This window comes from Bos taurus, chromosome 29 (assembly GCF_002263795.3).
Source record: "Bos taurus isolate L1 Dominette 01449 registration number 42190680 breed Hereford chromosome 29, ARS-UCD2.0, whole genome shotgun sequence".
Lineage (NCBI taxonomy): Eukaryota > Metazoa > Chordata > Mammalia > Artiodactyla > Bovidae > Bos > Bos taurus.
In genome coordinates this window covers 7,925,637-7,952,354 of record NC_037356.1, presented here as the reverse complement: position 1 = coordinate 7,952,354, position 26,718 = coordinate 7,925,637, and the positions used below count along the sequence as shown (strand labels likewise).

At 39.2% G+C, this 26,718-nt stretch overlaps 1 long non-coding RNA gene across 1 annotated transcript in view; it reads right to left on the bottom strand.

Moving 5' to 3' along the window:
* Window positions 1-273: 273 nt before the first annotated feature.
* The window catches only part of LOC132344240 (uncharacterized), a 43,316-nt gene continuing 16,871 nt past the window's right edge, over window positions 274-26,718 (bottom strand). The window contains exons 4-6 of the long non-coding RNA XR_009493420.1: window positions 11,050-11,233; window positions 3,644-3,717; window positions 274-434 (exon numbers count right to left, since the gene is read on the bottom strand). This is a non-coding gene — a long non-coding RNA (uncharacterized lncRNA). The remainder of the gene's footprint in view (window positions 435-3,643; window positions 3,718-11,049; window positions 11,234-26,718) is intronic.

Below are 26,718 nucleotides of genomic sequence, written 5' to 3'. Positions count from 1 at the left end.
CAGTTTGAATTCCCCCAGCAGACCTGCTCCAGTTCTCAAAAGCAGCCTATGTTCCCCAGGCACTTCACTCTGGAACACTGACAGAGATGCTAAGAAGCTCGTGGGACAGGGTCATTGCCTCTAGAGCCCCAGCTGGAAAGCCGCAATTAACCAGACCCTACCCGGCTGTGTCTTCAATTAAATAGAATGACAGTACTTTTTTAAAAAACACTTTTATGAAAAAGGTAAATGCCAAAACGACAAAATTACATTATTGCTTATTTTTATGTTTGTAAAAGTTTATTTTGCAAGGGTAAATTTAGGGTATGCCCCGTAGTAATTCACTGAGTGCATGTTTATGAAGCTGTACTCTGACCAGGGCGTGGAGACCGGAGGGAGACTGTAGGGTAAGGACTGACCTCAGACCCTGGTGCAGTCTTCGGGATAACACAGACCTGCAGGAAGATGGTCGAGTGCAAAAGGATGACAAGTGACATAAAAGCAGTACAGAAATCATATATTAATTTTTAAAGTAGGAATCAGAGTCATGCAGAGAATGACTTTAGGATGTTGCAACAGTGAGGGGTGAAATAGCTACTTTAGATACGCTGGTCAGGAGAGACCTCTACGAGGAGGGAACATCTGAGCAAAGACCTGCGTATAGGGATGTAGGTCCAGTGTTCCAGAAACAGGGGATGTGCAAGGACCTTGAGGCAGAAGTGTTTAAAGTTTGAGGAGCAGAAAGAAAGGCAGTTGTTACAGAGGAGTGCCTGAGAGAGAAAGCACCAAGGCAGGAAGTTAGACAGGCAGATGGGATTTTGAACTTTGATCTTAGTGTGATTAACAACAAAAAAAATCTCTATCTATTCATCATCTATGTATCCATCTATCCAAAACAGTCTTTGAATCCAACCTCAGATCCCAGTACCATTCCAGGTACATAGTAAGTGCTCAATAAATAATTGTGTCTGTTGACTATGCAAGGGTCAGATCATAAACCAAAGTTATAAAGTCCTGATGGTAAATGAAGAGGCATTTCTGCCAGGAGGTAGAAGACTGGAGGGGTCCTCCAAGTGTCCCAAGGAATATCCTGTGAAATGGCCACTGTCCACAGACCCCAAAGACATTCACCTTCTCCCCCAGCCCTCTTTTTTGATCCCATGGATTGTATCCCACCAGGTTCCTCTGTCCACTGGATTCTCCAGGCAAGAATACTAGAGTCTGTTGCCATGCCCTCCTCCAGAGGATCTTCCCAACCCAGGTATAGATGCCTTGTCTCTTAGGTCTTGCATTGGCAGGCAGGTTCTTTGCCACTAGAGCCACCTGGGAAGCAGATTATGACTACGCTAAGACATGATAGATTTCTAAAACATTCAGCACTGGTTCACACCCCATATGTAACCAGGAAATTGGACTCTACTTTTTGGAAAGATTTTTCTTTTCCAGCTAGAGCGTTACCAAAAGGGGTGGGGGATTTCTGCCTATTGATATGTTAATCTGAATATCCAATTCCAGGACAATTTCATTTGATTAAATTTCATTCCATTTAGGAAGGGAGGGAGGAAGAGCACCTTAAGAGTTTGGGTAAGTTCTTTTCTCAGTCTGCCAGGTTTCCCTGGATGAGACTGTTCCAGTCCCCCAGCTTGTGGGGGCAGCGGGAGAAAGGCTCATAGGCGTGAATCTGAAGTTTACAATGGCCCAAGCTAACCACATCTCTGGCATGCGATTGACCATTTGAAAGCAGATCTTCTGATCATTTTAATATTGTAGAAACTGTTGGCTGGCTTACTTCTGAGCTATAGGTAAGTGTACATTGATTTTAAACCTTAGTAAGAACATGAATTCTGGCAAAGAGGCTGTTGTTCCCACAGGGATGTTCAAGGCTTCAGAGGAACAGATGAACATTTGCATAACCTTCAATGTGAAGACAGCAGCCAGCACTAATTTTTTATTTTCCCCCAGAGTAAGTATCTCTTGGTAACTCTTGGTCAGCTAGACAATAAGGGTTTGGTAAAATTGTTTAAAAGTCAGAAGGAGAAAAAAATTCCAAAGATGCTGAAGGTGGGAGGGGAGTTCAGGATGGGGAACGTGTGTACACCCGTGATGGATTCATGTTGATGTATGGCAAAACCAATACAATATTGTAAAGTAATTAGTCTCCAATTAAAATAAATAAATTTATATTAAAAAAATAAATAGCAGATCATGCTAAACAAAAAAAATAAAAATAAAAAAATAAATGTACACACACACACAAAACAAAGGTGCTGAAGGTGAAGGGAAAATAAATACTCATGGATGGACTGTTTTGCTTCTAAACTCAAGTGTATAAAAATGAAAGTTGCTGAGTCGTGTCCGACTCAGCAATCCCATGGGCTGCAGACCATGGAGTTCTCCAGGCCAGAACACTGGAGTGGGTAGCCTTTCCCTTCTCCAGGGGATCTTCCCAACCCAGGGATCGAACCCAGGTCTCCTGCATTGCAGGCAGATTCTTTACCAGCTGAGCCATCAGGGAAGCCTGAGGTGTATAAATGGTATAGAATCTGGTTTGCACTGTAGACTTTATGGAGTGACACTGTATGTTTGAATTTGCTGAGTTTTCTCTCTTGCTTTGGTATAACATGATTTGTTATGGACTGAGTGTTTATGTCCCCCCTGCCCCCAAATTCATATGTTGAAATGTAATCCCTAATGTGATGGTATTTGGAGGTAAGGCCTTTGGGAGGTGACTAGGTCAGGAGGATGGAGCCCTTGTTCAGGACTGATGCCCTTATGAGAGGGCAGAGAGCTAGCTTGCTTTTTCCTGCCATTCAAGGATACAATGAGCAGTCTGCAGTCTGTACCCTAGAAGAGGATTCTCACAGGGAGCTGACCATGCTGACACTCTGATCTCAGACTGCCAGCCTCCACGATTGTGAGAAATAAATATCTGTTGGTTATAACTCAGTCTTATGAGACTTTTTATAGCAACCTGAACTGACTTGGACATTATTCCATGGCCCATTTAATTAAAAGAAAAGAACTATAATGATTGGTATAAAATGACTATAATGAGGATGAGATGGTTGGATAGCATCACTGATTCAATGAATGTGAACTTGGACAAACTCTGGGAGATGCTGAGGGACAGGGAAGCCTGGCGTGCTGCAGTCATGAACGCAATGAGTCAGACACGACTTAGTGACTGAACAACAAGAAGTATAATGATAGGTTTTTAATTACTTGAAGGATACTTTTGGTGATCTTTCCTATCTCTTATTACGGAAATTGTTTCAGATTTTTAAAATAGAATGAAGGATCATAAGACTCATGGTTTTGGCTCCTGGGTCTGTGCAAATAACTGTTCTGGGGAGGAAAGGTGGTATATCTTAGCTTTTATCCCAGGAAATTTCAACCAACCACCATCTCACCACCAACCAAGTAATAAGTCCTGTCAACAGGGCCATGCAAATATTAATGACAAATATTTGCTTAGCATTTATCATTTAGAGTATACATTTGTTTATGGTATCCAACCTCAGTAACACTTTCAGAAAACATCATCACATGTTGAGGAAATAATAATAGCAATGAAAGTAATGATAATAATAATAATAATGAGGAGAAAGAAGAGGAGGAGGAGGAGAAGGAAAGAAGACTGTGGCTTGCCCTAAATCATACAGACCTGAGGACACAGCGAGGCTCCAGACTTCTTTCTTCTGATTCCAAATGTAATATTCTTTCCACAGTGTTTGTTTTCTAGAATCAAGGGTAAATGTGTGAGACTGATTACAGAATTTCAGAATTTTGATTCACAGAGTTGAAAGAAACCTTAGGGACCTAGAAAAACATAACCATCTTCCTACCTTAGGAAGATGGAGATGAAAAGAATCACTACTTGCGCATGGACCTTTGGTGGGAAAGCCTAGTCGTCAAGCAAAGCTTCTGGCATCTGGTTTCGTCTTCTCATTGCACTCTCTCCTTCTCCCAATTCATGGCACATGGCAATACATGTAGGCATGCACTTACTAGTTATTTTTGTGCTTGCTTATTTATTTATTTTTCTTCATTACAGTAAGTGCTCTACACATGACAAGTTCCATTCCAAGAGTATGTTTGTAAGTCCAATTTGTTTCTAAGCCCAACAAACTTAGCCTGCATGCCCAACTAACACAGTCAGCTTTATAACACTGTACTCTAATAGGTTTATCGTACTTTTCACATAAATAATACATAAAAGTAAACACAAAAATAAAACAGTTGAATCTTATAGTATAGTACCTTGAAAAGTATAGTAGTACAGCTGGCATACAGGGGCTGGCATCGAGTGAACAGGCAAGAACAGTTACTAACTGGAGGAAGGAGAGTAGGTGGGAGATGGTAGAGCTGAAGGATCATCCGCAACAGAGATGGAGGGCAAGCTGAGATTTCACTCATGCCAGTTGATGCATTGATGCATTTCAATACTGATGGAATGCAGGTTCGAATCTGTGAAAGTCCAATACTTGAAGGATTGTAGGAGACTTATGGTACTGTTTTACTTCTCAGTTGGTCAGGAAGCCAGAATGACATTTTCCAATAGAAGAGAAGGCCTTATTTTTTTTATCTTATATACTTAACGTGGTACAGATTTAGGTTTTAGGTTGGGATAGGCATCATTTTCCTATTTTGGCTAAGAAAATGAGATGTCAGAGTTCTCTAGAAATTATTTCCTTTATTCCTGCCCCCTCCCTTTCCCTCTTGTATCCCTGCTCAACTTTTATTCTGCTGAGGTTTCTAGTATTTTCACGTAGATCATGCAGAGTGCCAAGTGTGAGTCAGTAAATAAGAAAAAAAATACATGGAAAACTGGCCAATTTGTGGAGTAAACAAACAGCAAAATACTTTTTCTTTTTTTCTTTTGGTGTTTGGATCAACCTGAATGCACTCCAAAGCTGGCTGTGACTTCTTTTCCCAGCCAAGTGAGTCAGTACATTAGTCAAGGTGGGAATGATGATTTACTGGAGTGGACATGTTTCAAAATCAGTTTGGCTTTAGAAAATGTTGCTGTCCTGTACTGTCATAAAACACACTGTGAAAATTATTAAGCTTGGTCCTGCAGAGATTTGAAGAAGGTGCAATGTGAGGTAGTCATTTCTACCATAGCCAGGGACCCTCGGGGCTGAAGAGTTACTGCAAATCCTTCACATTTCCACAGACTGAAAATATAGAAGTTGTTTATCAAGATGACAGGCTCACAATAAACTCAGGCTGCTTCACCTACCCCAGCTTTCTCAGGTAAAAATTCATGTATTTTGGTCTGCTGACCCTGGTCATGGTTCTGCTCAGGGAAGTAGAGAGAGCTTCAGCCCAGAAAGGGACCGTGTCGAGAATCGATTTGGGGAAAGAGAAAGGGAGGTAGCCTGTGATATTGAGCAACAAGGGCAGAGACAAATATAGCCCCTGAGGCTGAGTTTGGAGCAAATTTGGGAAGTATAGAGACTGAGACTAGAGAGCTAAGGCAAGATATAAACAGTGAAGACAAAGCTGAGGAGAAAGGGATTTTTAAGATGACTTGCTGTGTGTAATTAATGGCTCTCCTTTGGCTCGTCTTATGGAGACTTTAGACAAAATTTAAATTGCTTTTAACAGATTCTATATTTTTCAAGCTATAATACCTGTGTTTTGAATCTGACAACGTCCTTGAATGTATCACTCAATGTGCAGATCATGACGCACCCGACACTTTCCGGAAGTATGTAGTTATTCTTGTAATTAATAACATAAAGTCCATTTAAAAGTGATCTTAAAATCATAATAGTCCAATATCACTATGCATTTGCTGAATCAGTGTGTACTATACTTCTACCATGAGGGGAGGCGATGTTTTTTTTTTTTTTGTCAAGAGTCCTCCTGCTCAAAAAGTTTTTAAAAGCAACTATGATAATGGCCATGAGATCAAGTTTGCAAATCTGCAGAGCTGTTTGTAAATGCAAAGCCTTCTTATCATCAATCTTGATAATATTTACTCCCTTACAGTAAATTCAGATGCTAGAACCCATGTTTAAGAAAAGTTGTCTAATTAATCCTCAACAGTGAATAACTATAAAATGGGTATAAAATACTGTGGAAGGAAGAGTCATTCTGTCAGAGGTGGTCTCACCTTCAGAGAAGAGACAAGATGAGAGTGTGGTCAAGTGTGTGGTGGATTCGGAAAGCAGACAAGATAAGTGGATGGTCTAGGAGAAAAGGTATAAGCAAACATGGAGAAATTTACCCAGGAGGAACACTATTTTTGCCATGTGGACTACTGAATAACAATGCAAAATCCTACCTAGAGGCTGTCATACAAAGTGAACTAAACCAGGAAAACAAATATCTTATATTAACATATGTATGTGGAATCTAGAAAAATGGCATCGCTGATCTTATTAAACAGAAATAGAGACACAGACAATAGAGAACAAACATATGGACACCAAGTGGGCAGCTGGAGTACATTGGGAGATTGGGATTGCTATATATGCACTATTACACTATGTATAAAATAGATGACTAGTGAGAACCTACTGTGTAGCACAGGGAACGCGACTCAGTGCTCTGTGGTGACCTAATGGGAAGGAAATCCAAAAAAGAGGGGATATATGTGTGTATACAGCTGATTCATCTGGACATCTGGCCCTTTAAAACCATTTTGCTGTTGTTACTTGCTCAATTGTGGCAGACTCTTGTTGATACCCATGGACTGTAGTTCACCAGGATCCTCTGTTCATGGGATTTTTCAGGCAAGAAGGCTGGAATGGTTTGTCATTTCCTTCTCCAGGGGATCTTGCTGATCCAGAGATTGAACCCATGTCTCCTGCATTGCAGTAGGATTCATTACCCACTGAGACATCTGGGGAGCCTTAGACAGTGTATTAAAAGGCAGAGACATCACTTTGCCAACACAGGTCCATATAGTCAAAGCCAGGGTTTTTCCAGTACTCATGTACATTTATGAAAGTTGGTCCATGAAGGCTAAGTGCCAAAGAATTGATGCTTTTGAGTTGTGGTGTTGGAGAAGACTCTTAAGAGTCCCTTGGAGAGCAAGAAGGTCAAACCAGCCAATCCTAAATGAAATCAACCCTGAGTATTCATTGGAAGGACTGATGACTGATGGCATCACTGAGTCAAAGGACACGAGTTTGAGCAAGCTCCAGGAGTTGGTGATGGACAGGGAAGCCTGGTATGTGCAGTCCATGGGTTGGCAAAGAGTTGGACATGACTGAGTGACTGAACTGAACTGATACTAATGCTGAAGCTCCAATACTTTGGCCACTGAAGAGCCTGCTCATTGGAAAAGACCCTGATGTTGGGAAAGATTGAAGGCAAAAGGAGAAGGTTGCAACAGAAGACACGATGATTAGATTACATCACCAACTGAATGGACATGAATTTGAGCAAACTCTGGGAGATGGTGGAGGACAGAAGAGCCTGGTGTGCTGCAGTCCATGGGGTCATAGAGTCAGACATGCTTTGCGACTGAAAAACAATAACATAGCTGATTCCCTTTGCTGTGCAGTAGAAATTAACACAATATTGTAAAGCAACTATACTCCAGTAAAAATTAATTTTTTTAAAAAAGCAACATCCTCAGCAGAAATGACTGTCTTAATGAAACGCACGCAGGTATTCTAAGGAGCTGAAGCTGTCAATAGGGAGCTTTGGTGATGATTGGAGCAACTGAATTTTCACACTATCCTTGGGGTAGGGACAGGAGACATATATTGTTGGAATCACTGTGAACAGCTCATTTGGTTATATTTAGTAAATTTAAATATATTCAAACCCTGTGTTATGCAGGTCTACTTCATTTTTCCAGAGGACACAATATAAGAATGTTTACTACACTATTCATGCTAATACTGAAAACCTGGAAACAATTCAAATGTCTATCAACAGGAGGACAAGGAGATAAACTGTGCTATCTTCTTTCGGTTAAACATAGGTCAGTTCAGTTCAGTCGCTCAGTCGTGTCCAGCTCTTTGTGACCCCATGGACTTGAGCACGCCAGGCTTCCTGTCCGTCACCGACTCCCAGAGCTTAATCAAACTCATGTCTATCGAGTCAGTGATGCCATCCAACCATCTCATCCTCTGTCATCCCCTTCTCCACTTGCTTTCAATCTTGCCCAGCATCAGGGTCTTTTCGAATGAGTCAGCTCTTCCCATCAGGTGGCCAAAATATTGGAGTTTCAGCTTCAGCAACCATCCTTCCAATGAATATTCAGGACTGACTTCCTTTAGGATTGACTGGTTTGATCTCCTTGCAGTCCAAGGGACTCTCAAGAGTCTTCTCCAACACCACAGTTCAAAAGCATCAATTCTTTGGTGATTGGTGATTTGGTGATTTGGTGATTCTCCCAGCAATCTTGATTCCAGCTTGTGCTTCAACGAGCCCAGCATTCACATGATGTACTCTGCATATAAGTTAAATAGCAGGGTGACAATATACAGCCTTGACGTACTCCTTTCCCAATTTGGAACCAGTCTGTTGTTCCATGTCTGGTACAAACTGTTGCTTCTTGACCTGCATACAGATTTCTCAGGAGGCATTTGGTTGAATATAGACAGCAGTTAAATGATCTAAAACTACTATCATCATAGTTAAATCTCAGGAACATAGTATGTAATGAAAAAGCAAATTGCAAAATGAGATGTACAATATGATGTTGTTTCTATAAGTCTGAAAACAGTGTAACATTTTATTTTTACATGATGATGGTATAAAAATATACAAAGGTTTGCAGTGTAGCAATTTTTCCAGGGAGGGAAAGAGTAGGAATGGGATTAGAAAGTATCCCCAAACTTCAACAATATATTTTTAAAAATCTGCCACACACAATTATATGAATTTAATATATGAATTCTCTACCTTTATATGTATGATTGAAATAATTTAGAAAACAAAATTAGAAAACATTAAATACTGTAACATAATTATTGAAATAATAAAAAATTAGAAAACATTAAATAATACAAAATGATTATTAAAATAAGCAGTCCTTGGTCTTTCTCCTTCACACCCCTATTTCTATTCCCCAGAAGTAATTGCTCTGAAATTGTTTTGGTATTCATGTCCATATTTTTTAATCATATGCTTTTCCTGCCATTTTTTCTTTATAAGATGTAGGCACTATCTACTGTTGTCTTATCTGTGATTGAAATTTAGCTTCCCCATTCAGGTTTGCTCCTCCATTCTTTTAAAATAAATACGTGCTTCACAGTTTGGGATTAAATCATTAGTCAATGTTTATTTTATTGCGATCACATAATTAGTGTTTACGGCTGAGCCCTATAGTATTCCTCTATGCTATGCTATGCTAAGTCGCTTCAGTCGTGTCCGACTCTGTGCGACCCCATAGACGGCAGCCCACCAGGCTCCCCCATCCCTGGGATTCTCCAGGCAAGAACACTGGAGTGGGTTGCCATTTCTTTCTCCAGTGCATGAAAAGAGAAAAGTGAAAGTGAAGTCGCTCAGTCGTGTCCGACTCCCAGCGACCCCATGGACTGCAGCCCACCAGGCTCCTCCGTCCATGGGATTTTCCAGGCAAGAGTACTGGAGTGGGGTGCCATTACCTTCTCCATACTATCTTTTATCTTGAGCAAAAAGTGACTCTCATTGACATATTATTTGCCAGTTTTCTATATACCTACTGGTAATTTTCTCTATAGACTTATAGAGTGCCTCTTCATAAATTTTCCAAATGCTCTAACAGACAAAATAATTTAAAAAAAATTTTTTCCCTGGAGACCCTAGTTCTATAAGTCTGTATTCTCTGTTCTACTGGGGATGGAACCCAGGTCTCCTGCATTGCAGGTAGATTTTTTACCATCTGAGCGCACCAGGGAAGCCCCATTAGGAACTAGTGTATCTCTAAGCCTGGTTCATACCTCCCTAAAAGGGACTTCCCCAAGCCAAAACTTTCATTGGAGCTCTTGTGTCCTGGTTCTTCTGTTCTCCTTCTAGATTCATCCTTCTGATTTGGTGTAGCGACTTTTTACTAGTTTCCCGAGTAAAGATACTTACTCATTGATTGACAGTTAGCTGGGTAGAAAACACCTGTGAGAAATCGTTTCTCTTAGTATACTTTTTAAAGTTATTGTTCAGTAGTCTTACAGTTACCATGTTTGCTGCTGGAATATCCACTGCAATTTTGTTTTTATATTTGTGTGTGTGATTGCTTAACCTTGCGGAAAGATTTTAGGATCAATTCCTTACTCCTGGTTCTGTAAACATAAATGAATAGTGTCCATATTGAGCAGCATCATGATGCTGCTCAATATGGACACTATTCATTTATGTCAGATGCTTGCGGGCACTTTCGGCTGCAGACAAGGGAAACTTGTGTTTTTTGTTTTTATAATTTTGTCTCCTCTATTTTCTCTTTCCTTTCCTTCTGGAACTCCTGTTCATTGGATAGTGGGCATCCTGGATCAGTTGTCTGGTTTTCTTAACTTTATTTTTCTCTTTTGTACACTATTTTATGTTTGCTATTCTTCCTGCAGATTGTCTCAATTTTATCTCCCAATACTTGTTTTATTCCTAGTATTATTATTATTGTTTCCAAGAGTTACTTTTCATTTTTTTTAGGTATCTTTTACTTGTTTCATAATGTAGTCTATCTCTGAAGAAGATAATTTGTCTTATCATTCCTGTATTATCTTCTCTTCCTAACCAGTCAGCCTTTTTTTCTTTTTCCCTTGGTCTTTCGTGTTGATAACTGGTGATACAAAATATTCTTACTAAAAAAAAGAGACACCCAAAAGTTATGAGAATGCCTCCAAATGTGGGGAAGATTTACTAACAAGTGGGTTCACGAGGCGGTGGCTGGACGGCCTGCCCACCTTCCCAGGTGGAGGCCCCTGAATGGCGGCATCTAGAGATCTCTTCCTCGGCAGGGCTGCGTTTCTCCTGGCTCTTTCCTTGGGCATTCAGTCTTATAAACACTCCGGCGTCAGGATGTGAGCGGGAGTCAGTGGCCTGTTTCTGTCCGCCAGCCCTACTTCTTGCTCGTGTGTCTGACTCCAGCTACTGGGGCCTGCTCGTTCTCCTCCCTGATCTGGAACTTACCCGTGCAGCTGAGAAAAGGCGCGGACGGGGGCCCGGTGTCCTGTTCTCAGGCTCAGCCTTTACCACTTCACTGATATTTGGTGCCTCCAACTCCGGAGTGGCCAAGTTCTGCTGGGGGTTTCAGCTTCTTTCTGTATTATGCTTAGGAGTCCACATCCTCTGCCTCACAGTCAGTCGCCTCTCCCTTGTTGGGAAAAAAAAAAAAGAAAGAAAGACTTGACATCTCCTATCAGCTGTTCTGTCTTTCCCCTTTTTCTTTGTCATTAGAAATTTATACTTTTTTCTTTTTTTTTCAGTGGGGTTTCTGGAGGGAATGAAGATAAATTCATATGTTTAATAACAGAAGTGAGTAAAGCAACTTACTGTTCCTCAGTATCCTTTTGTACAGGATGGGAATATAACATCTACCTCAGAGCTGTGAGGAATAAATGAGTTGCAAGTGTGCATGCTAGGTTGCTTCAATAGTGTCTGACTCTTTGCGACACTATGGACTCTAGCCCACCAGGCTCCTCTGTCCATGCGATTCTCCAAAGCAAAAATATTGGAGTGGGTTGCCACTGCCTTCTCTAGGGGATCTTCCTGACCCAGGAATCAAACCCACATCTCTTATGTCTCCTGTTGGCAGGTGGGTTCTTTACCACTGTGCCACCTAGGAAGCCCAATAAATGACTTACTACATGTCAAATGCTCAGAACAGTGTTAGCACATGGAACATTCTCAGTATTTGCTACCATATTTTTATTAGTATTATTATTCAAAATGGCAACCCACTCCAGTGTTCCTGCCTGGAGAATCCCAGGGGCTGGGGGGGCCTCGTGGGCTGCCGTCCCTGGGGTCCCACAGAGTCGGACACGACTGAATCGACTTAGCAGCAGCAGCAGCAGCAGTGCCTTTCTCAGCTAACAGTTTCTTAGTTGGCTCTTGGCACCTCTCTTGTAGCACACATGACTAAAAAGCAAAACCGATGCATTGAGAATTAGAATATTTGATAAAAAAAACTAGAGCAGTATAGAACACATAGTAGGTTCTCAATAAATGTTAGTAATTCTGGATCTGTATCTTTGTTTTCTCATCCCAGACTCCGAGAACCTTTGTATATCCCAAGGGCCCGATTTAGTACTTAAGCTTATAAGCTGTTTCCATGGCTATATCAAGTTGAACGAAACTAAATTTGTATTGGCACCTGTTTTGGGAAACATAGATATACTACAAAGCTTGATTTAGATGTCAATAAGTTGAGTTAAATACAGATATTTTTAACCAAAATTTTAGTAATGCTGCCTCAAAAATCAACATATTTTGAGGGAACGTTTTTATTACTTTATTTCCACTCCATGAATGTCATAAAAAAATTCAGCCAGCAAAACGTTGCCTTGTGTACACTGCGTTCTTTGTTTACATTTATGTATTTCTTTGGATGGATTTGTTTCAATGCTGCTTACCCATCATAATGTTGAATTTTCCCTCTTAATTATCTTTAGCAAATTGGAGTCTGCGACAGTGCTGAAATATTTCCTTCTAAGTTTTCCTGATTTGGGACATTAAATCAACATTCCTTCTTCACGTATTCTTAGACAGATACTGTTTGAAATCCCAGCTCAGACTTCCCAGCCCGTCCAGTGGGTAAGACTTTGCCTTCCAGTGCAGGAGTGTGGGCTCAATCCCTGGTCCAGAAGCTAGGATCCCACATGTCTTGTGGCAAAAAAAACCCAAAACCCAAAACAGAAGCAATATGGTAGCGAATTCAATAAAGACTTAAAAAAAAGAATGAGTCTCAGCTTAGTTCCCAAGAAGACTGTTACTATGTCCTGAGTGTTTTGCAGAGCGAGCATGCAGTATATACTAGGGCCGAGGTGGATCCTGCCCTTCGGACTCTCACTAGGGATGCTGTGGTATAATGTCAGACAATCCAAGGATGTGGGCTCTGCCATCTCAAGAGCCAACAGAGGAAGGGAACCTAAGGCTATGTGCTACCGTCCTCGAAGGTCACCACAGTGACACAGGGAAAGATCTCACATGGGCCTCTGTTTCCCTCACCGAGTGACAGGCTTGGTATGCCTTTTAATTCCTCTCCCAGATGTATGCAAAATATAAACCAAGATATAAAATTCTCTTTTTATAGCTATTTTCAAAATGCTTGGACATACTTGCACATCGTTCCCTCTGTGGAATTGTATTTGAAAGTTGTTTTGTTGTTTGTTTTAGTTGCTAACTCCTATCTGACTCTTCTGCAACTCAATGGACTGTAGCCCTCTAGGTTCCTCTATCCATGGTATTCTCCAGGCAAGAGTACTGGAGTGGGTTAGCATTTTCTCTTCCAGAGGACCTTCCTGACCCAGGGATCAAACTCGAGTCTCCTGCATTGCACATGGGTTCTTTACCACCAATCCACCATGGAAAGCCTGAAAGTTATCTTAAATTGCTTTAAAAAAATAGTCCTCTTGTCTTGACTGCTTTACATGTCAAGTAAGGTTTAGGGCAACTGATGCCACAGAAGCTCATATTTGGGACAAAAAGAAATAAGACTCTAGAAGCTAAATTCTGCAGTTTAAAAGGAGTCCAACCTGAGACTTTCTCTGCCTGCATTTGAAAACTGTACCAAAATATGGCGCTCTTCTGCACAGGGAAGCTCTCTGTTACTGGGCTCAAGCCTGCCTGAGCAAACCATCTGCATGACACAGGCGGCCAAGCTGCCTAGTGCTTTTGACAGATCCTCTAACAGATATGCTCTCACGTGGATCCTCCTTTCCTCTGCTCTGAGGGTAGCTTTAGGCTGCAGGAAATAAAGCCTGAAATGATATAACTGGAATATTGGTTGTGAGACTCTTTGATCTAACAAAGTCCCTTTGTAGTCAAATAAAACAACTCAGGCTCATTTTAAGTGAGAGGAACCTAAGCTTTCTCATGCACTCTGTAACTCTCACCTATCCCAGTGAGATGCTAGAAATATTTTCACTTTGAGTTTCTGGAACCAATCCTGACTTTAAGACGAGGTAACCTCATGGTAGAGACCTGGCAAAGAATGACTGTGCTTGTAATTTCCTGGATCTTTCCCTGGAAAGATTTTTTCCCTTGGTTGATAAGTTTGGGAGAGTAAACTAGAAACCTGAACAACTAGGCCACATGGGATGCACTTATGAAGGTTTAATATTTATCTTTAGGCCCAGACAGTTATGCAAACGCTTGGTGCTATATTCTCCCCACATAAAAATAGACATCAAAGATAAGTTATGGCACATTTCAAAACAGTGCACCATCAGATATTACTAGTCGGGTGACATTGGCACACAAACCTCTGCCCATCATGAACCCATGGCTTGAACTGGCAGGGCGGGTGCTCAGAGGGAAGGCTGACCTGTTTTTATTACTCAGAAGAAATGAACTGTTACCTTTTACAGACACATGTTTTAACGGGCTCAACGGAGTGGCAGACCTACGCACTGAAGTGGAGGCAGCACTCCACAACCCCAATAAAGGATACAGCTATATGTACCCGCATTTATCTTCTGACTTCGCTTTCTTCAAAGACTGAGGATCCTCAACATTATAAATTACATTAATATTTCTGAACAAACATAAGATTGATCGGTGTGTGGGATTTACACATATTTTCTTATGACCTAAAGGGGTTGAATGCTCCATGTTAAATACAAACTACTAAAGTATGAGAGATGTATCCAAACAATACATGTCTAATGAAGACTATCCATCACATTTCAGATCAAAATTAATGTCTGTGCAACCAATCTGCAAGCCTGTAATATTTTAGAATCCCTTTCAATGCTAAGCCCTACTTCACTCTAGGATTTGTTCTTATTTACTATAGTCTTAATAAGCAGTACTTCATTCTTTGTGTTTCAAATAATCACTAATGGAAAAAGAAAAAAAAAAACCCATAACAGTTTACTCTGTAACTCAAGGATAGGCAAGGGACAGTGTCTTTCTTCCTCTGAAGAGGTGTTTCATGCTAATATCCAAAGATTACTCAGCAATCCCACGGACCTTCCAAGCACTAAGAGCAAATGTTCATGTACTCGATACTCATATTCAGTGTGACACTTGAATTAAGCTAATTTATTCAGCACAAACATGACCTTGAATTATAGCATAATATTTTAATGTTGTGCTTAGGAACTTAAATCCTTGGGAAGAATTTTAATTAGGGGATAAGAAAAGGCACTTAGTTTGGTTCATTGACTTGTTGCTGTTCAGGAAATAATTGGCACTGTTTGCACACTGTGTGGAGGGTTTCACATTAAAGAATCATTTGGACAAATTTATCAAGCTATATTTTAGAGTGGGAGTAAGTGAGTCTGAGATTCTTAGTTCTCTTGCTCATCCATGAATGAAATTAAACAATGCCGAAGGTTTAAAAAACCCTCTTTTGAAAGCATATCTTTGGTAGAGATCCAATATTTTGCTGCTGTTTTTTTTCCCTTCTATAATAGTCAGGACATTCACATTCAATAAACTATCGAAAAGGAGTCCACAGGTCTCACTGTTATTTTCAGCCTACCCATTCATTCAGAAATATTTTAAAGCTGTTTTGGGTCTCCTCGGTACTGTCAGCAGAGTTTTATTGTTTTGGAGCATGGTAGTTATCCAGACCATCTTACCTGTCTCCTGAGAAACCTATATGCAGGCCAAGAAGTAATAGAATTGGACATGGAACAACAGACTAGTTCAAAATGGGGAGAGGGGTATCACAAGGCTGTATATTGTCGCCATGCTTATTTAACTTCAATGCAGAGTACGTCATGTGGAATTCTGGGCTCTAGAATCACAAGTTGGAATCAAGATTGTTGGGAGAGAAATCAACAACCTAAGATATGCGGATGTGCAGATGATACCACATTAATGGCAGAAAGCAAAAAGGAACTAAAGAGCCTTTTGATGAAAGTGAAACAGGAGAGTGAAAAGGCTGACTTGAAATTCAGCATTCCAAAAGCTAAGATCATGGCATCCAATCCCATCACTTCATGGCAAATAGATGGGGAAAAGGTGGAAACAGTGACAGATTTCATTTTCTTAGGCTTCAAAATCACTGCAGATGTTGACTGCAGCCATGAAACTAAAAGACACTTGCTCCTTGGAGGGAAAGCTATGACAAACCTAAACAGTGTATTTAAAAAGCAGAGACAACTCTTTGCTGACAAAGGTCCATAATAGTGAAAGCTGTGATTTTCCCAGTAGTCATGTGTGGATGTGAGAGCTGGATCACAAGGGACACTGAGCACCCAAGTACTGATGCTTCTGAACTGTGCTGTTGAAGAAGACTCTTGAGAGTCCCTGGGACCTCAAGGAGATCCAACCAGTCCATCCTAAAGGAGATCAAACCCTGAATATCCAGTGGAAGGTTTTTGTTAAAGCTGAAGTCCCTATACTTTGGCCACCTGATTCAAAGAGCTGACTCACTGGAAAAACCCTGATGGTGGGAAAGATTGAAGGGAGGAGAAGGGGATGACAGAGGATGAGATGGTTGGATGGCATCACCGACTCAATGGTCATGAGTTTGAACAGACTCTGGGAGATGGTGGAGGACAGAGGAGCCTGGCGTGCTGCAGTCTATGGGATCACAGAGTTGGACAGGACATAGCGACTGAACAAGTGAGCAAGGCATACCCCAGTCTGCCAGAGGCTTTCAGCCTATAGGGAGAAACTGACGTAAACAGGCATTAAAAAGCAGTGTCACATCTGCGATAATGGGTGAGCCAGCTTGCTGTGTTCATCTCAATATATCCCAAATAAGGTAAAGTAGTGCATCCAAGATTATTTCAAATATCCTACTGATTGTGGGTTTTAAAATAATTATTAAAACTATGTTTATTATAGAATAAAGTATAAATCTAGAAAAACACTGGAGAAGGCAATGGCAACCCACTCCAGTACTCTTGCCTGGAAAATCCCATGGACGAAGGAGCTTGGTAGGCTGCAGTCCATGAGGTCGCGAAGAGTCAGACATGACTGAGCGACATCACTTTCACTTTTCACTTTCCTGCATTGGAAAAGGAAATGGTAACCCACTCCAGTGTTCTTGCCTGGAGAATCCCAGGGACAGGGGAACCTGGTGGGCTGCTGTCTATGGGGTCGCACAGAGTTGGACACGACTGAAACGACTTAGCAGAAGCAGCAGCAGCAGCTAGAAAAACACTGGAGCTGCATCATAAATGTAGATAACTCATATAAATTCAACCATTCCTTTTTACCATCCTTTTTAGGTCTCACAAATATTTCCTTTGACTTTCAATCTAGAGGGAGAAAGCAGACTCTTCAAAAGGCCTCATTCCCAACACTATGAAACCTCTCTTTCAGTGCTTTTGCTATTGAGATAGTTTTACTTTAATCTGTGAGATTATTTGATTAATGTCTACTCCCTATGCTATGTTATCAAGCAGGGGCCCAGTCTTTTTTCAATTTACTTTTGTGTTCAGAGTGCCTTGCAAAGTGCTTGTCTCATAGTGACTATTTAGTATTTATTGGTGGGTGGATAAACAAATATATAAAACAGGGGTACAGAGGTAGAACCCTGGCGCAGAAATCATGGTGACCTAGACTAGAGAAGTGACATTGGAACTGTGGGAACATGGATGGATTTAAGAGATTGGAAGGTAATGCAGAACTTGGTTATTGATTAAATGTATGCAGTGAAGGAGAAAAAGGCGACAAGGACGACAGGCAGATATCTGGTCTGAGTAATTGGTAGATGGTAGTGCCCTTCCTCGAGACAGACGGATAAATCATATCCCAGTGCACTAAAGGACTTGCAGATGTAATCAAAGAACAACTGTCAGTAACTGGTGAGAAATGAAAGAAAATGAGAACCGCACTGAAACACAGGGATCAGATATGTTTTGAAGAGCCTCTGGGAGAATTACTAAGAAACTCTGCAGCTTGATTTAGTTAGACATTTAATAAATCCACTTGTATTAATTTCCTAGGGCTGCCATAACAAATGACCACAAACTTAGTAGCTTAAAACAACAGAAACTTATTCTCCCACAGTTCCAGAGGCTAGAAGTCTGAAATCAAGGTGTTGGCAGAATCGTTGTCACTCTGCAGGCTTTAGGGAGAACCTTTCCGTGCCTTTTCCTGCTCTGGAGCCTTGTGGCAGTGTGACTCCAATCTCAGGCTCTACATGCATCTCCTTTCTCTAAGTGTCTTCTTAGAAAGACACCAGTCATTGGATTTGGTCTGGACAAAGACACCAGTCATTGGATTAGAGCTCTAAGCTCTGATACTTTGGCCACCTGATGTGAAGAGCTGACTCACCCGAAAAGGCCCTGATGCTGGGAAAGATTGAGGGCAAAAGAGAAGGGGGCAGTGGAGGATGAGATGGTTAAATAGCATCATCAACTCAACAGACATGAGTTTGAGCATAATTAGGGAGATAGTAAAGGGTAGGGAATCCTAGCATGATGCAGTTCATGGGGTCTCAAAGAGTTGCATACAACTTAGCAACTGAACAAAAATCCAATATGACCTCATCTTGACATAATGACATCTGCAAAGATCCTATCTACAAATTAGGTCACATTCTCAGGTTTTGCACGGACAGAGATTCTGTGGGGACAGAATTTAGTCTACTGCATCATTCAACCTATTTCTGTGAACTGGAATTATTAACTGATGTATTTGTCAATTATTTTTAGTGATAATTCAATCACAAATGTTTATTATTTTTACCTGACAGGTGGAAAAAGAATGTGAGTGTAGTAAAATGTAAGGAAGCCTCTTTAAAAGCTCTTTATTGACTATGTGGCTTGGGCAAGATACACATTCAAATTTCAGACTGCTGCTGCTGCTAAATCGCTTCAGTCGTGTCCAACTCTGTGCGACCCCATAGACAGCAGCCCACCAGGCTCCCCGTCCACGGGACTCTCCAGGCAAGAGTACTGGAGTAGGTTGCCATTTCCTTCTCCTCAAATTTCAGACTAGGTAACTATAAATCTCTGCATTCAAATACCTAGAGATTCTGAACTATATATAACAAAGAGCATTTTAACTACATAGCTGAATTCATAAACAGGAGAAATTGCATGGGGCCATAAATGAAGAGGAAAGTGAAAGAGGTTAAGTAGGTGAGCCCAGAAGCCCAGGGTGTGGTAATCTGAACCAAGCAGATAATCAAGCTTGGTAATAGAAGGGCTTAGAAAAGAAGATGAAACTTTCAGGCACAGGAGGCAGGCTGTTAAAACTGAGACCTCTCCCTGCCCTCTACCTCCATTCATCTCAGGTCATCAAAGCTCTGCCACACTTTAACTGAAAAGGTGGATTTAAAAAAAGAAAAAAGAAAAAAAAACCCTCAACAAAGCCTCCATTTGGGGTAGCAAAAAAGTGTCCCTGAGAATTTACAATAACAACCCTAAATCTTCTGTGGGTTGAAGAGGTCTGAGAAATTGATATGGAATTGGTCAGTGATGACCTTCAGGTGCCTAGAAGAGGCAATAAAAAACATATTCTGTACAGACAGTATTTCAGTGCAGGCTATGAAGACGTCCCCAAGATAAAGTCTTACTGAAGATTAATTTATAATAAAAAAATGTGAAACTATGAGGGAAAAAGTCAAATATGAATAAGAATGAAAAGACACTCAAAAAATGACATTAGACACCTAAACCCTTTAGATAATGACATACTGCAATAGAAGCTATAAAATACATATTCTATAGATACAATTTGAAATTTAAGAACAATTTTAGAATATATAAAAATTGTGAGTATACTATAGAGAATTCCCATAGACTGTATACTATATCCTCTACTAACAATATCTTACATATCATCAGTGGTGATGTTGACCTTGATCACTTGGCTGAGACAGTGTCTGTCGGGTTTTTCCAACTGGAAAATTGTAAAACTCTTTTTTTTCTCCTTTTCATGCTCTCCTCTTTAGAAGAATATAATTGTATACAGAGCACATTAAGAAGTGAAAAGTTACATTCTACCCCTATAAGAGCAGATCACTCTTTTGCATGGAAAATTTGTTCTCCCTCATTTACTTATTTATTCATTAAATTATATCAGTCTTGACTCACAGATATTTTTATTTTATTCTATAATTTATGTTATAAACAAATATGGTTTTATTTCTTCTTTTGCTCTAATTCTTCTAGCTTTGGCAATTGGAAGCTCTTTCAGCTGACTCTGTGTCCCTTTGGCATACTCCTATCATTGTGGGTCTCTGTTAATTTTCTTAAAGCAAGTTCTTCATTTTTGGTACTACAAATGCTCCAGTATTTCTTATGTTTTTCCTGTCCCAGTCCTAGAATCAGCCCTTTCTCTGAGAAGCCTTGGTTTCTTCAGTTGCAAATGACACTAGAAATCAAGATCTTGATGCTAGGTGGGTTCATTACTCTGGGGCCGTCTTTGCTTCTAGATTTTTCAGTTAACAGAACAAAGAAATGCATGTACACTTACCTGTGCGCAGACACTACCAACAAATATTTATATGTTAATCTCTGCAACCACATAAAGCTAACAATGCGCTCACATTGATGCCTCCACCTCTAATCCATTGCCACAGAGATCACTCTAGTCTCCTCCTTTCAAATAGTTATCCATATCTGGTGGGCATACATATGGTGCTATCAGAATTGTTAACCTGTATCCCCCTGGGAAACAATTTTATCAAGTAAGATTCAAGGCTCATGTAGTTTCTTTAGCTAAAATACATACTTTAAATGTCTATATAAGTAAATATATTAACATATAATAAAAGAACAGGACATCATAAAATAATACACTGTTTTGAAAATAATCAAATACAAATTCTAGAAATTAAAAATATAGTCAATGAAATTAAAAACCTATTATGTGCACTCAACAGTATAGTAAACTCAGATGAAAAGAGAATTAGAAATGAAAAATAAAAGAGAAGTTCAATGACATCATGGATGGAATAAGAAAATTCACTATATGTTTATTAGGAGCTTCAGAAAGAAAGTACAGTGAGAACAAGAAAGAGAAAATACTTTACATTATAGTAAAGACTTTATCCAGGATTTATGAAATAGATGACTTCTCAGAAAACGTAAGCACATTGCAAGCAAAATTCATAAAAAGTAAGCTTCACCTTGACACATCATTGTAAAACTGAGAAATACCTAGAGGAAAAAACCCTAAATGCAATCAGAGAAAAATACAATTTACTTAAGAAAGAAAAGAATTGTCCATCAGCCATCTTTTCAACAACAGTGATAGAAATCAAAATACAATGGAAAAGATTTTCAAAGTGCTGAGATGAATAACTGTCAATGCAAAACTCTACACTTCAATGTGAGGTCAAAATAAATACTTTTTCAAATAAAAACGGAAGTGGCTCCCCATGAATAGATTATTGTTGGAAATGAGTCTACAAAATTTACTTCTTTTAAGTGAATTTACAAAATGTACTTCAGGAAGAAAGAAATTGAACCCAGAATGAGGAATAGTGAATAATGAGGAATAAGTGTGGGCATGCACAACACAAACATTAAGCTGCCAGCCTCCTCTGTCTTCCGGTGGAGGAGGTCTTCCCGGGTGGCACAGTGGTAAAGAACCCGCCTGCCGATGCAGGAGACAGAAGAGACAAGGGTTCAATCCCTGGGTCAGGAAGATCCACTGGAGGAGGGCATTGGCAACACGCTCCAGGATAGACGAGCCTGGTGGTTACCGTCCATTGGGTAGCAAAGAGTCAGACACCACTGAAGCGACTTAGCACCCAAGGACGCATGTCAAATAGAGAAGAAGATTGTCTAACATTCAAACATTGAGAAAAAGAGAGGAATAAAGTAAATGTGATCTATGCAATAGGAGATTAAGAAGAAACAGTAAGTAAATAAGACACAAAATAAGATGGTATAATTACAAGTATACAGTGGTAACACTACAATTAAAAGGATTTAAATTAACAGTTAAACAATATAGATTATCAGAGTGAAATTAAAGAAAAGCTACTACTTATAGCTTACAGGAGACTCATCTAACTCATAAGGATACAAAAGAAAATGAAATTTAAATGATGGAAAACTTAAACCATAAAAATACCATCCCCTGTATCTGAGGGCTCTGCATGTGTGGATTCATGGAGCTGACTGTACTATAGCATTTTATATAAGGGACTTGACCATCTGCAGGTATCGGTATCCATGGTGAGTCCTGGAACCAAAACCCTGAAGATACTGAGGGAGATGGATGACCATACTACCTGAAAGAAAGCTGATACAACTATATAAATGCTAGACAAAATCTGTTATAGCAAAGAGGGAATATTCAGGATAAGGAATGATGAATCATTCCTTATGAGCATATCTAATTTAAAAATACAAAGTGTGTTGTGTATAAAATATTATACATATATTTAATATATTTTACTTACATTTTAATACACATACATTATATATATATGTATATATATATATATGAGTGAGATATAAAATTTGATAAATCCATCATCATACTAGATTTCTCTCATAATTGGTAGTAACAGGTAACATTTATTAAGATTTTACTGTCATATACTGTTCTAATTGCTTAATATGGGTCAATATATTCAATAGCCATAACTTCATAGACATATGTTGTTTTATAATAACTTTGTACTACTTTAAAGTAATACTTTTATACAGTAGATATTAGCACTTCGCTTTGTAGATAAGGAACTTGAGGTATATAGGGGTTAATATAGACCATGTTATATGACATGATTAAATTAAAAGTCAATAATTAAAAACTGGGCTTCCCTGCTGGCGCACTGGTAACTATCTGCCTGCCAATACAGGAGGCATGGGTTTGATCCCTGGGTCAGGAAGACCCCCTGGAGAAAGAAATGGTAACCCATTCCAGTATTCTTGCCTGGGAAATCTCATGGACAGAGGAGCCTGAGGACTAGAGTCCATGGGGTCACAAAAAGAGTTAGACACAAATTAGCAACTAAACAACAACAAATTAAAAACCATTGCCAATACAATTGAGTTTTTAAAATACATATTGCTAAGAAATATGTAGATTAAAGAAGGAATCATAGAATTTAAAAATATTTAGATGGAAATGAAAATGCTATCAAAATATATATGAATACATATACTATATGTAAAACTGTTACATTTAGAGATATTATACATCAAAACTGATTGCAGAAAAACATTCTAAGAAAATCACTGAAACACTTCATATAAAAGAAAAAAACCTAAAAATTAAATAAGCTGGAAAATATCCAACAAACTAAACTGAAGAATTAATGACATAAAATAGAGCATGTCAAGAAACCCAAAAGCTTTAAAGACAAATAAAATGGTTAAAACTGTCAAGATTGATCAAGAAAAAAAGGAAAGATATTTAGATATTTTAAAAAATGGTTAGAAAAGGTATTAACAATTTAGCACAATAACTTGGAAATTTGGATGTAATGGGTAATGTCATAAAAATATTAATATTAAATATATTTAATGATAAATAGAAAACCAAAATAGACCTCTGATAATTAAAGAAAATATGTAAGTTTTAAAAAATTCTCCAATCATCTTCCTTTCAAAATGCACCAGATCTAGATGCATTTTTCAGTGAGTTTTCCCAAAGATTCAATCTCAAACTCATATACAGTTTTCCCCAGAGGTTAGAAGAAGAAACACTCTTATTTATGAAGTAATATGTCATTAATAATTTGGTTCTCTTCCTTTTGGAAACATGAGAAATTTTTAAAAAAGATTTTAATAGAAAAGAATTTAGTAAAAATTATAAACATACAATTATATGACATTAATTGGGTTTTAAACACATCACAACAAATAAACAAAACATATAATCTGTGAAACAACCAAAACTATTTTTTAAAAATCTAGGATTCTATCTAAAAAACATTTGTAAGGCTCTTAAAAAAAAAGTATGGCATTCATGAAATAGACAAAAATAAGCCATATTAAATTTAGAGAGAAAGCACTGAAGAATTGATCCTTTTGAACTGTGGGGTTGGAGGAGACTCTTGAGAGTCCCTTGCACTGCAAGGAGATCCAACCAGTCAGTCCTAAAGGAATATTCATTGGAAGGACTGATGCTGAAGCTGAAGCTCCAATACTTTGGCCACCTGATGGTAGAAGAACTGACTAACTGAAAAAGACCCTGATGCTGGGAAAGGTTGAAGGCAGGAGGAGAAGTGGGTGACAGAGATGAGATGGTTGGATGGCATCACTGATGCAATGGACATGAGTTTGAGCAAGCTCCGGGAGTTGGTGATGGACTGGGAAGCCTGGCGTGCTGCAGCCATGGGGTCGCAGAGTCAGACACGACTGAGTGACTGAACTGAACTGAATTGATCATATTCATGGGTAGGGAGACAGTATTATGAATTGAATATTCTTAAAATTAAATTAGAACATTAAGTACAATTTCAGTAAAAACATACAAAGGATTGAGTTCTTTGAAATCAAGTCAGTAAATATAAGGAAGAATAAATGTAAAGATTAGTCACGGCAAATGTGATGGGTCTTGCTTATGTATGTGGATATATATGGCACCCCACTCCAGTACTCTTGCCTGGAAAATCCCATGGACGGAGGAGCCTGGTAGGCTGCAGTTCATGGGGTCGCTGAGGGTCAGACACGACTGAGTGACTTCACTTTTACTTTTCACTTTCATGCATTGGAGAAGGAAATGACAACCCACTCCAGTGTTCTTGCCTGGAGAATCCCAGGGACGGGGGAGCCTGGTGGGTTGCCGTCTATGGGGTCGCACAGAGTCGGACACGACTGAAGTGACTTAGCATTAGCATATATATATGTAACTGTGACATGTACGGAAAGATAAATAGATGACTTTAGGAGAATAAAGAGCACAGAAACAGACCCATCATGTATGAAAACTTCGATTATAACATAGGTTGCCTACAAAGCAGTGGGAAGAAAATAGATTATTTAATAAATGGCTATGAAAACACTGGAAAGGAAGTCAACAAACTGGAAAGACATGAAATTAGAACTCTACTTTTTGCCCTCTGTACAAATGACTTCCAGGTAGACTGAGGACATAATGAAAAGCCAAACATAATAAATAGAACTCTTGGGGTACAAGATATAATTTCTTGATAAACCACTAGAACGGAACATTTAAAATAATGATAAATTTGACTCCATTAAAATTTAAATTCTATGTGGCCAAGACCTACAAAGTGAAAGATAAACCACAGATTTGGAGAAAATATTTATAATGCATATAACCAAGAATTAATATTTAAATGCATATGTAATGACTGTAAGTAAAAATTTTTGAAAGACAAACAACCAGAAGGAAATTAGTAAAAGGGATAGAACATTTCTTAAAGAGAAGAACCAATGTCTGATAAGCAATAATAGTCAGGGAAGGACAAAGGAAACCATGAAGTTATACCATGTTACTCCAACAGATTGGCAAATATTAAAAGACTAAACATACAAAGTGGTGGCAAGAATACGGAATAATGGGAGCTCTCAAACTTTACTAGTGGGTGTATAAAAATGTATACCACTTTGGATTTGGCAATATCTAGGAGTTAACAGTAGGGCTTCCCTGATGGCTCAGATGGTAAAGGATCTACCTACCATGCTGGAGACCCGGGTTTTATCCCTGGGTAGGGAAGATCCTTCGGAGGAGGAAATGGCAACCCACTCCAGTATTTTTGCCTGGAGAATTCCATGGACAGAGGAGCCTGGCAGGCTACAGTCATGGGTCACATACAGTCAAATACGACTGAGTGACTAATACACACACACAGGAGTTAACAGTGGTGTATATTCTTCAACAAAGTCATTCCTCTAGGTCTATATTTTAGATTAGAACCATTCACACATGTGTAATGTGATACTTGCATAAGAATATTCACTGCAGCATCATTTGCAAAAACACAATATTGAATGCAACCTAAGTACCCATTACCAGAAAAATAGAAAGACAAAGTTAAGATACTGCATACGAAGTCATATTAAAATTATATGGATATGCCAATGTTCCATGTATTAGAAGATGTATTTCAAAGATCTAATGTTTGGTGAAAACAAAGAAAGTTGAAAAATGGCATTTAGTTTGAATATGTGCAAAACTCATTTTATGTTATCCATTATGCTGACTTACATAATCAGTTCACATAAATATGCCTGGCAATAATACAAATCAAATTCAGGATACTTTTTGGATTTAAAGGGGAATTAATCACATCTGTTATATTTTACTTTTTAATGAAAATATATCAACTCATGTTCTTACAAAGCTATGAACCATATGTAACATATATATTTTTTTGGTAAAGAAATACTTTGTAAAAAGGTAAAAAAATATTCTTTGAGTATTTCACAATAAAGTATTTTAAGGGAAAAAATGATGCTTATTAAATGAATATCGGAGAAGGCAATGGCACCCCACTCCAGTACTCTTGCCTGGAAAATCCCAGGGGTGGAGGAGCCTGATAGGCTGCTGTCCATGGCGTTGCGAAGAGTCGGACACGACTGAGCAACTTCACTCTCACTCTTCACTTTCACGCATTGGAGAAGGAAATGGCAACCCACTCCAGTGTTCTTGCCTGGAGAATCCCAGGGACGGGGGAGCCTGGTGGGCTGCCGTCTATGGAGTCGCACAGAGTCGGACAGGACTGAAGCGACTTAGCAGCAGCAGCAGCATTAAATGAATATAACAGTGAATAATGCAGGCTTGGAGTATGGATGGGAT